This window comes from Aquila chrysaetos, chromosome 5 (genome assembly GCF_900496995.4).
Source record: "Aquila chrysaetos chrysaetos chromosome 5, bAquChr1.4, whole genome shotgun sequence".
Classification (NCBI taxonomy): Eukaryota; Metazoa; Chordata; class Aves; order Accipitriformes; family Accipitridae; genus Aquila; species Aquila chrysaetos.
Window position 1 is genome coordinate 9535661 of NC_044008.1, and position 11605 is coordinate 9547265.

Genomic DNA, 11605 nt, shown 5'->3' on the forward strand with positions numbered 1-11605 from the left:
AAAAAAAAAGAGAGAGATCTATTCTGTTTGGACAGCCACTGTACACTGGATTTAGGAGATTAAGGTTTACTCTAGAAAAGTGTTATTGTGAGATATGATATGAATAGCATGACATCATTTCTGGCAATACAGTATCAGTGAGTGAAAGGGAAAAAAAACCCAACATGCAGACAGCTTTCTGATAAAGGGAAAGAGTTCTATACTCTTCAAAATTTACTGTGTTTTGAGATTGTGTATGTCATGTACCAGTCTAGAAATAAGAATAGACAAAACAGCAATAAATTCTTCAGAGGGCATTATTTGAAAATATATTGATGTTTCTAAGTGTGGGAGAAAGAGGAATTTAGGGTAGATTAATGAGGAGCCAATGGGCTTGGGTATATTTTATTACTTACGAGAAAGCTAAGGATTTCCAACTTTTACTTTAAATCTTTTATGTCTTTAAAAAAAATAACCAATTATTTGTCATTTTTCAACCAGCTCTATGACTTGTTCTAACTTGTGTGACATCATGGGAGGACATATTTACTCAAAAATTAGTTCATTATAATCAGTATATTCTTCCCCAAATCAGAACAAACTTTTATTAAATAATTTTCATTATTATACTTGATAAATTAATTTGCCTGTGATAAATAAATATGAACTACCTATAACAAAGTATATTTAGTTACACAAGATTCTGTTCTAGCTAATAAAATTTTGGTTTACTTATTTTTGTCTTTGCTGTACTATTTTTATAACATATTTTCCCTACTTTTAAAATAATTTAGAATCACTGCAGAAACATGTGTCAGGTTATTATCTGGTTTATCAATACTAAATTCCACCCCCCAAGTTTGGTGTTTTAGATTCACTGGATTTAAGGTGTATGAGATACTATCATAAACAGTACTGTTACTGGGTGGTCTCAACAGCAGAAATGGTGTATGCATATGAGGAAAAAAAAAGTACATATATTTTCCTGAGCTTTTGGACTGGAGATATACAAGCGACACTGTATCATTAAAAGAGCTGAGAGGTATCATTGGTTCTAATTCCAGTGCTAAGAGGTGTAATAGGCACACTAAGAGATATTATATGCCCCAAAGTTTTCAAATGAAAGTTTAGATACGAGACTTAATAGTTACAAACGCAAAGGCAGAGTGGTTTTGCCAATTTCTTAGTTTCAATGTCTTAATTACTAGATCACATCGCCTATACTTTGTATCACAACACCGTGTTTTAGGTATTGAGTTTCTGTTGTCATACCAGGTTGCTTTTTGTTCATAGATTTCACTAGATTTAGCTTTACATGTCCTTACTGTTGCTTTTTATTCATAGATTTCACTAGATTTAGCTTTACATGTCCTTACTGTATCCCCTAAATGAGTTTCTTTACTGTTTGCCATCCTTGAGCTTAACAGCAGCCATGTAGTATGTCTATAAAGTATTAGTATTCTTTACAAGAAAAAAGCTGTAGCTATACCTCCAGCCCTGCAGTTCAGCTGAGCTCTTTAGTTGCAACTGTTTAATTATATCATTTCTGTATCAAGTTATTCTCCTATATCAAAATGATGTGAAAGGATTTTATATGTCCTATGGTCCATTTATCATTGTATTCACCCTTAATTTAAACAATCTTTAATAACTTCCTTACATTCCTAGGATTAGTTTATATATTGCTTTGTCTTATGTTAATATTTGCAATCCTTCCATTATGTCAATTAACTGCTAGGACATCTATCTAGACACAGTGTACTCAAATATAATACAGAAAAGAAAAATACTTCAAGATGCTAACAAATTATAACCATGCCCAGATATAAACCAGATGTATGAGTGATAAACACAGAGATACAGAATTGTCACCACCCTTCAAAATCACAATTTAAAATGTCTCCACCTTTGACCTGTGGTAATAAGCTTTACTAGGGCATAACAGAGATGGAAATCTAGCCTTGTGTTTTCTTATTGAGTTTTTGAAAAGTTCTTCCTTGTTTTTTTCTTTTTTTTTCTTTTTTTTCTTCTTGCTTCTTTAGTAGCAGCATCTCTTACACTATCCCTAAAAACACTAACAAGAATGGGGAAAAAGAAGTGGCTAATGGAGTTGCGGTCGCCTGTTAGCAGTGCTCAGTGCAAACATGTGCTTCAGGTTATGAAACGGAGAAATGCTCTCACTACCACACAGCCTTCTTCTTTCACTCACTATTTCACAGCTGTGTTTAGTGCTGGAGAATATATGTGCTGATATAAACCAAGAGCACACATAGGCCAAATACATTTTATCCCTGCTATCTAGTAACAGCATAGTTCCTGAACAGACCTCCAACTTTGAAAGACTGATTAATTTCTAAAGACAATTTTGTCACCTTTGATTTGATAGCAGTGGAAGTACATTGACTTTCCTTTAGCAATCCCAAGGAAACACATATCATTTATTGAAAAAGGATTTTTTTTTTTTTTTTAATCTCTGTGAAACAGTTCTTGTGAAACATGAAGTCAAACAGCATCATCTGGATTTCAGGTTTTTTTATAACTGTAAAATGAAAGCAGATTCTTTAAATCAAGATTGGTTGGTGTTTTGTTTTGTTTCCTTTCACCTGGAAGATGCATTTTAGTATAGTGTTTTTCAACCTGTACCCTGTGTGTCCCCAGTGTTCCAACAAAAAATCATAAGGGTTTAGAAAGGGTAATTAAAGAGAGCAAAACCAACTCTCATAGGGCTTTACTTCACTGTACTTCTACTGTAGTCACTGGTGTCTGAGTCAAAAAAGATGTCAAAGTTTTAGTTCAAGCAAGAATGTTAACCAGAAGTCTTGAGGTCTCTGTTGAGCACGCTGAAGATTCAGTACCTTCCTTCTGACCTTTCAGGCTGTGAGTCTTGGCTGTGCTTCACATGACCTTGGACCAAATTTCAAGCATAGCAGTTCATACTTCTACAAGGAAATCATGAAATTGACTCATTTAATATAGGTTTTCTCAAAAGTGAGAATACAATAAAAACTCTTTTTTTTTTTTTTTCTTTTATCAGAGATTAGCAATGGGATAGTCTGGTTATACTTTTGGATACATCTGTGAAGGATCTGCATTAATATGAAGTATGGGAACTAAAAAACAACAAAAAAAATCAAAACAAAAAACCCTACTGGGTGCTGAGGACAGTATGGTTAATACAAGTGTCATTCATCCAGTCAGTGCTATAAATAAATACAGTACAAGATAATTCTATGAAGGTAGAAAAGCTGAGCACAATTTTACTCGAAAAAATTAGTCTTGGATCAACTGTTTCATGAGCCTGCTCAAAAGAGTCAAACTAAATCCCAAATTCTGCTTTGAATGGTGAAGAATGAATTCAAATCTCAGTCTAACAGTGACTGAGTGTTATATGCAATGCAAATAAAAAAAAACACTGACAATTTTCAGGGAATGTTGCTAAGTATTAACCAAATGTGAGTGTTGTTAGCCAGTCACATTTAAAGGAGGTAACTCCTTTAGGACATGAGGTACTTAATACCTGTATCATATAGGTGCATTTGCGTCTAGGACTTCCATTCTCAAGAGGCAAAGAGAGGATTTCAGATACATGACTCACCTTACCATTTCTTATTTAAATATCCCATTGCTCAGCAGGCTGGCTATTTTACCCTGTTTTATTTACTACTAGCAGAGACATCACCATAGTGTCTGGTGCCTATAAGTCTGGTTGGAGTGGCAAATTTAAGCTGGAAATCCTGAACTGAATCTAGATGCTGTCAGCATCAAGAGGCTGCCAACACAGGCATTGCTTATCAAAGACAGGATTAGCTGCAATTTAAAAAAAATCAACAAAACCGCTACAATTTTTAATCCTTTAAAGGATGGCTGTATCATTTCACCCAGTGCGGACTGCACATATCTATTGTTCAGAGGATATTATGTAAACTGCCAAGGTCCCTGTAACACCAGGGATAGTTAAATGTGTAAACAGAAATAATTCTATATTTAAACATTATAGTTCTTCTGGTTGTTAAACTATCATTAGAACAGGATGGAAGCTGGTTTACAAGCTCCACTGTTGTATTTCTACACTGTGGGTGGTAGAAGCCAAGCCATTTTAAGACAATAAAACTTCTTTGTCAAATATACTGTAGATGACTGTTTATACGTAGCAAGATTTGCCTCTCACCTTCTGAACCTTCAGGATAGAACATGGATGAAATGGATATGTTGTTTTTAGTTGTTGTAGCAGCCTGGAAAGTCAGGACTTGAATCTGCTGACATGGCTGTGGTTATTTGCCAGTTCTTTCCCTCTGTTGGAGAATTAGCCCTACTTTCTTCCTGACTACATAAGACATGCTGAAAGATGTCTCCTTTAATACTACAGGGTGAGAAAATGAAAAGCTGGAGCCCTGCATGGACATAGAGGTGCTCTGCTGTGTAAAAAAAATATCAGTTATTAAGAAAACAATTTTTTGTTATATAACCTATATATCAGAAACCTACTGACAATACTGTTAGTGTGATGACAGTGTTTAGCATGTTTCTGTGGTCTCCAAATAAATGTGGTGTTTACCACATAATTTACACTTTAATTGAAAGCAAAATTGATTAATATATACTGACAAAGTCTAATCCTATTAGCAAAATAGTAAGTCTAAAATCCAACAAAATTCCAACTGTCATGTATCAATGCTTAGATAGTAGGCTGAGACCTTTGAAGAACTGGGTTCCCAAATCCACAGAAGGATTCAATCATCTTACTGTCATTTAAAACAGTTGCTTTTTAATAGGAATCAAACAAGCACCCTTGTGGATTTGGGCCAAACTACCTTCACAGTTAGTTGCAGCAGCTGAATCTCAAATTCACAGCGGTGTGCCACCTTGCCATGCAATCCTTGCAGAGTTGCCTTTTGGAGACCATTCAGGAAAAGAGAATCATCAGCAGAAATCCAGCTCAGGTGTGTGCCCACAGAGACACAATGCACGTGCCTTGATTCCTTCCCTCTTGGGAAGCCTAACAGGATATAGGAAATAGGAGTAGAGAAATTTCTCTTGATGGAAGGGAATTGTAATTAAGTTTTGAAAGTGCAGGCCAGGATGTTTATTTTAAAACATGTTATCAACCCGCCACTTTAGTCTGTAATAGCCTGGTGTTTAGTGTCCTTATCCAGCACTGAGACAATTGATGCCCTCCTGACCAAATCCTCGGAAAACTTGCTGACGTTTAAGGGCTGTTCTGAATGGGGACGTTCTGCAGGAGCCCATTCTGGGTGGAGTACTCTGCAGGAAGGACTATGGGATTTGTGATGTCAGAAGAACAACTAAGAGGTCACTGACATGGAAAAAAGCAGTCCTGGACACCTGCCTCTGCTCACAGTTTAATCTCTGCTCTTTTCCTCCCTGCCCGCCCCCGCCCCCGGCTACTCACCGATAACTGTGTAATGTAAAATACCAACAATAATTAATTATAAGCATTTGGGGACATTATGGTATTTCTGGGTCTAGTTGCTGGATCCAATGGTGAAACACAGAAATTCTCTTTTTGGAGCTATTTATTAATGAGAAACAGTGAATAAAGTTTTACTTTAAGGAATGTTTTAGGAAAACATGGAATAAATCATGTATTCTTCTTATAGGCATAATTCTGCTTCCCTGACATGAACAGTATTATTCAAACAGGGCATTGTTTAAAATAGCATTTACAGTACATTTCAATTCATTTCAGTGCTTCTTTATTTTTGATAGCTTTAAATATACAACTGACATAACTCTAATTTAGACTCTAGCTTAGCAGATTCAATATTTGGGAGTTTTCTGTGATTTATTAAAGTCTACTTAAAAAAGGCAAATATCCATTCCACTGCTATATCTAAGGTAACATAAATAGCACCATTTAAAAAAAAAAAAAAAAAAAAAAAAAAAGAACGAACCAGGCTTTGAAGAGAGCACATCAGGTCCTTTCCTGACACATATCCTAGAAGATGCGCATAATCACTGAATCAAGACACTCTATTCTTCATACAAATAATCCATATCTCTTTTTGGTTAAGTCCTTTGATAATATCTGAATTTTTCTGAAAAATCAACACACATTTCTCCCATGAAGTATGAAATCAAGCCAGGGCGAGTTTGCTTACTGAAGTGAAATAGGAATTCAAGTATCTGTGAATTGATGTATACAATTAAATGAGGCTTTTTATTTGTTTTCAGCTTTGTCATGATGTATTTTCAGTTGCATAAAATTTATGACCTGATCATTTGTCAACAATTCATTATTGTGACTTGTATTTATTGAATTCATTATCCCATAAAGTTCAGCACATGTAAGATCAGATTGATCTCATTTTAAGACTGCATTGTTAAAATTTTTAAACACATTTGAAAGAAAACTAAATCATATTCAATCATTGAAAGATCCTCTTTATCATTCCCATCTTAGCTTCCTAAAATAGTTTATAAACTACATCTAGTCAGTCTTCATCTAATGTACAACAGTAACTTTTAGTTGCTGAAAACATTACCAGCAAGTTTTCAGTTACTGGGTATTGAGATGTCTATTTAGATAAGGGAAAGTCCTCAACATTTCCACTCATTTGAAACTGATTTTGGTTTGTGTTTTTTCTATTTAGTTCATGGTGGGTTTTTTTGTTGTTTGTTTGGGTTTTGGGGGTGTGTCTTCTGAAAGCTTTTATAAAATGAAGAGTAGAATGAAAGCATGGTTATCAATGTTGACCTATAAACCTGTCTGATCAATCTCAGCATAATGTGTTGACTGTGCAGTGTACAAACTGGTCAATTAGCTGGAAGAAAATATTTATTTGTACTGCTCCATTAATTTGTAGTAAATTGAACACATCCCAAAGCTAGCATCAACAGGGCTGCAGAGATGGCCCCTCTGAGGAGAGGCCGGGGCTGCGTGGGCCGGACACAACCGGTTCCAGGTGGCTCCAACCGACCCACCAGGGCACAGCTGAGCCCCACAGCCAAGTGGGCGGCACCTCAGGCAAAACATATCTAAGAAAGGGCAAAAAAATGCCACACAGGCAGAGGAGGAGGAAGCAAAAAGAGTGAGAAACAGCAGAGGGAACACCAGTGTCAGAGGAGGCAGGGGAGGAAGTGCTCCATGGCACCAGTGCAGGTGTCCACCGTGTTCCATGGAGGACCCCACACCACAGGAGTTGGCTGTTCCCTGAAGGACTGCAGCCCATGGAGAAGCAGAGGAAAAGGAAGGAGTAGCAGAAAGAAACTATTGCGTCCTGACCATAACCCCCTGTTCCCCACTACCCTGTGCTATTCAGAGCGGGGTAGAGGAGACAAGAATGAAGGATTGAAATTGGGCCTGGGGAAGGGAGAAGGAAAGGTGTTGGCTTAATATTTGTCTTTTTGTTACCCGTCTATTTTAATTGGCCATAAAGTTAATTTTCCCCAAATCAAATCTGTTTTGCCTGTGATGGTAACTGATCTCCCTGTCTTTATCTCGACCCATGGGCTTTTTCTTCCCTGTTCTTCCTATTTTCTCCCCCCTCCTGCTGAGGGGGAAAGTGAGTGAGCAGCTGGGTGGGAGTTTGGCTGTTAGCCAAAGCTAACCCACCACAAACAGAAAGAGACATTACTCACTTATATGTGTAGTTAGCATCTGAGAGATGAAAATGGCAGTCTGACATAACAGAAAGATGCTGTGGACTTGGAGGGACAGTGACAAGATTAATATCAAGAAGAGTGGAAGATCTCTGATTAAAAAAAGGCTTTGTTCCCACATGCACGCATTTACTTAAGGTTGCAGTGTTTATCACCAGAACACGAATTTGTCAAAGTTTGAAGCATGCTAATAAATAGAGCTCCAGAGACTTCAGTTCTATTCCTAGCTGTGCCAGGCAGCTTCTTTAGCAACCTGGGCAAATCACTTGATTCTGCTTTCAGAGTTTGCTGACAGTAGTCAGGCTGCTTTAGACCAATGCTTAAAAATGCTTACAAAAACAAGTCCAGGTTTCATACATGGAAGCGTACCAATGTTATAAGTTAAATACAGGTTGTTATGCCTCTGCTTCCCCTGCACGACTTTGTCTGTTTAGTCTATTTAGCTTATATGCCCTTGAGGAGGAGTTGTCTGCATACAGTGTTTAGAACAATGATATTTAATCCAACTGTATTACCATGCATAGTTTTAACTATAGGAATGGTCTCAGAGAGGCCATTTGCAAATCCATTTGTGGAATGGTAAGCATGAGCACAAACATTTATGGGACTTGAGCCTCCAAATGCCTGAAAAGGCAATGTAAAATGAGCAAAATTTGGAATGGCTGTACTGAGGCTAGCTGGGAGCTGGTTCTGTGTTAAAGCAAGGATGAAAATGGATTTTATAATGAATCAAAAAATCGGACCTATCTTGAATTGCTCGTGATATGAATGTTTATTAAGTCACAGGTTCGTGGTTCTACAGAATCATATGGAGGGTTTTGAATGTGTTTGCTTTTCATGGTATTTAAACACATAGCAAAGGACTGTTGAGCACCACGTTCAATATGCAGTTTAAGGTAAATCCCATTAGGATCCAAACACAAGACTTTTCAATTAACACACCTCTGCAAGCTAAGACATCTTTGAAAATGGACTTTACATAGGGTTTATCACCATTTTTTTAGTTTCCTTTCATATACAGTCACTGATCAGTCATAGAAACTTAGCTCAATGTTATTTTCCATTTGCTTATGTTTAACTCAGCTGTTATACTCAAAAGGTTTTGCTGCTGAAACAAAGGCGATTCTGAAACACAGCATTTACAGGAAAGTTGCTCTGTCTTTGATTTCTGACACTTGGCTATACACAGATGTGTAACAGGAATCATCCATTTTAGGAAAGTGTTCCTTATAATTTTGGGAAGATAAGCTTCCATTTAAGTCAGAATTATGATCTTGTGCATTTTCTCATTTCCCTGAATAAAATCCCTTGATAAGGCTTTATCAGGAGAGGTGTTGCTGATTTGGTTGTGAGCTGGGCAGAAGGCACTGCAGACCATGAGTGATTAGACCAGGAGGTGAGAAGCGTGGCACTGCTGGTAACATGGCGCTTGCTTGTAGATATTGTTCGGTGTGTGTCAGAGGTGAAAACAAATGCTGTGCTGAGAAATATAAACCAGATTTCCTTTTGTTGGCCTGAGGATAGGAAGTGGAGAGAAGAAGAGAGAGAGGGAATACTGTAAATTGAGGCTGAAGTGAATTTTCCACAGTAAGACTACTATATGAGCTAGTATAAGCTCCCTGAGGGTGAAATTCACTCTTCTGTACTGGAGTAACACATGATTCGGGTTGAATTTAAAATCTCTTTTGAAGACTTTAAGGCAGCTACAGGTCTGTTCATATAATCCACTGGCTAGTAGCCCTCACTTCCCTCTCTGTGCCTGATTTACAGTGCTGAATCCCCATGTGTTTGACGGCCACCAGTCAAGGTAGCAAATTCAGCACGTTAAGAACTAGGAAAAAATATACTCTGTAGCTTGAGCCATATTTTGAATCTTTATTTGGTGAGATGTTACAAATCTATATCCTTTGTGCATAATGGGGTGGGGGTGGTGCAGATCTTGCTTTCGCAGCAAGCTATATTAGCATTTTCAAGGACCGACAAATTAATGGAAAAGGCACTAGAAAACCTGGTAATACAAAAGCAGTGCAAGAGGGAGAAGGGAAGGAAACTTTTATCATTCATTATTGTAATGCATTAAACTCTGCCTTTTGCAGTAGAAAACCCCCACTAGAGCCAGTTGTGTGGGCTCAGTGTGACAGACAGAAGAATTTGGTCAAATATTTATTTTTGTGCCTGTTTTTTCATTATAGTGAGCCATTAGAAATATATTTTTCCTTTTTTTAAAAAAAAAGATAATTTTAAAAGATTGCTTTAATAGTCAACTTTATGTATACTATCCCAACATTGCTGTGTTAAAAGAAATTGTATAGCAAGGACAGTTTCTGTGGCCACCTCTTGAGTAAACATAGCAATTTTATTTAGTATTTATAACACCTCCATGATTCTGAAAGCATAAATGACAATTCTTAATAGAACTATAGATTTCAACGAGGAGGTATTAATCAGCCTGAATAAGAAGAACCATAATCTACATTCTTAATTTCCTTTGCAATGTAAGAAGAGGCTGTATGATCTAAACTATAACATAATTCTTTAAATTAGCTCTAAAAATATGCCAGACTTGGTTTTCCTTCCACTGCTTCTCTAGAAGTTATAATTCATGACCTGTTCTTCATGTGAAAGGCTAATGGATGTTTTAAATTCCTTTAACACCAAACCTGCAATTTGAGGAATAAATGTTAGTGGGTGGAATGATTGTTAATGCTTCCTTCCTCCTCCCAAGGTGTTAACATACCTCTACCTAGATGGTCATCTAATGTCTTTATTTCTGTTTTCTTCTTTTATCTCTTCCTCCTCAGTTGGGTAGCCTGCCATCCTCTTGGCATTTCCCTTGAATTTATTACATAATTGAAGGGAAGTTCTCCTGCTTTATAGCTACTGTCTGCCCTCCCCTTCTTTTTTTCAAAGACAGCTCAATTCCAGAATGCAGGTGTGTGGGTTTTATTTTGCTTATCTCCATGTTCACAGTAAGATTGATGAGGGAGCCACTTAGTGAGGTTTTCCAGGTAAGAAAGCACTTACTAAAAGGGAATGACAAATATTTTAAATTCATTGCCTTATTATGTAATGTCACAATACCATTCAACTTCGTCAGCTGACATCAAGACATTATTGTTCTAGAAGATGTATGTGTGCTTCAGTGATGTAAAAGTATCTTTTGTCATAGTGAATCACCTCTGTTTTAAACTAAACTGTACAAGGCCTTTCTACTCTGATAGAAACTAAGGTGTTGCTAAAGGATAATGTTAGGTGATTTGTACTACTGCTTTATTTCTCATCCCACTGAGACTTTTTTTCTGTATATATGTTCTATTGTTCCAATCTATGTTTTAGTGATTTCTTATGTATTCTGGATTAAAAGAAAGAAAAAAAATAGTTGTATAAATAACACCATAAACAACACCAAATCAAGATGGTTCTCCCCGGAAGAGGCTAAAGGTGTTATAGGATCATGTTCTCTTTTCTTTGTTTTCTTCCAGGCCCTGTTTTAGGCTCATCTCCCTTCCCCATCTGCCTTTTTTTTTTTTTCTTTACTGTAATAATTAATCATCAGGTAGAAGTATCGAGCTAGTACGTACAGACAACTAAACCTATAAACCTGCAGAGCACCCTTATGGTACAAGGAAAGTAAATTCATCCCTCAGAGGTAGATCCAGCCTAAGGGAAGCTGAGTATGCCCATTTCCTATAGAAGTGATCCAACCTTGTCTTGCTAAAAAGGGAAACAAAATTATCATTACTTTTTTCTCCATGTCTGGCTGTGAGAGAAATGACATTGCTGCTTTGGTTTGAGCTCGGTGCTGTTGATGCAGAATGGATTTACCTTGTGCACAGTTATTTGTTTGAACAGTTTGGGAAATACATCTATAAGGTCAAGTATCTGAGCAGTTACACACACTTTTCAGTTCCATTGTAGTGCTTTTTAATAATTTATGTTAGTTTGAGGAAGGAAATAGGTCTTTTTCTTAAATGATTTAAATATAATATTTTCTCAAGACACCTTA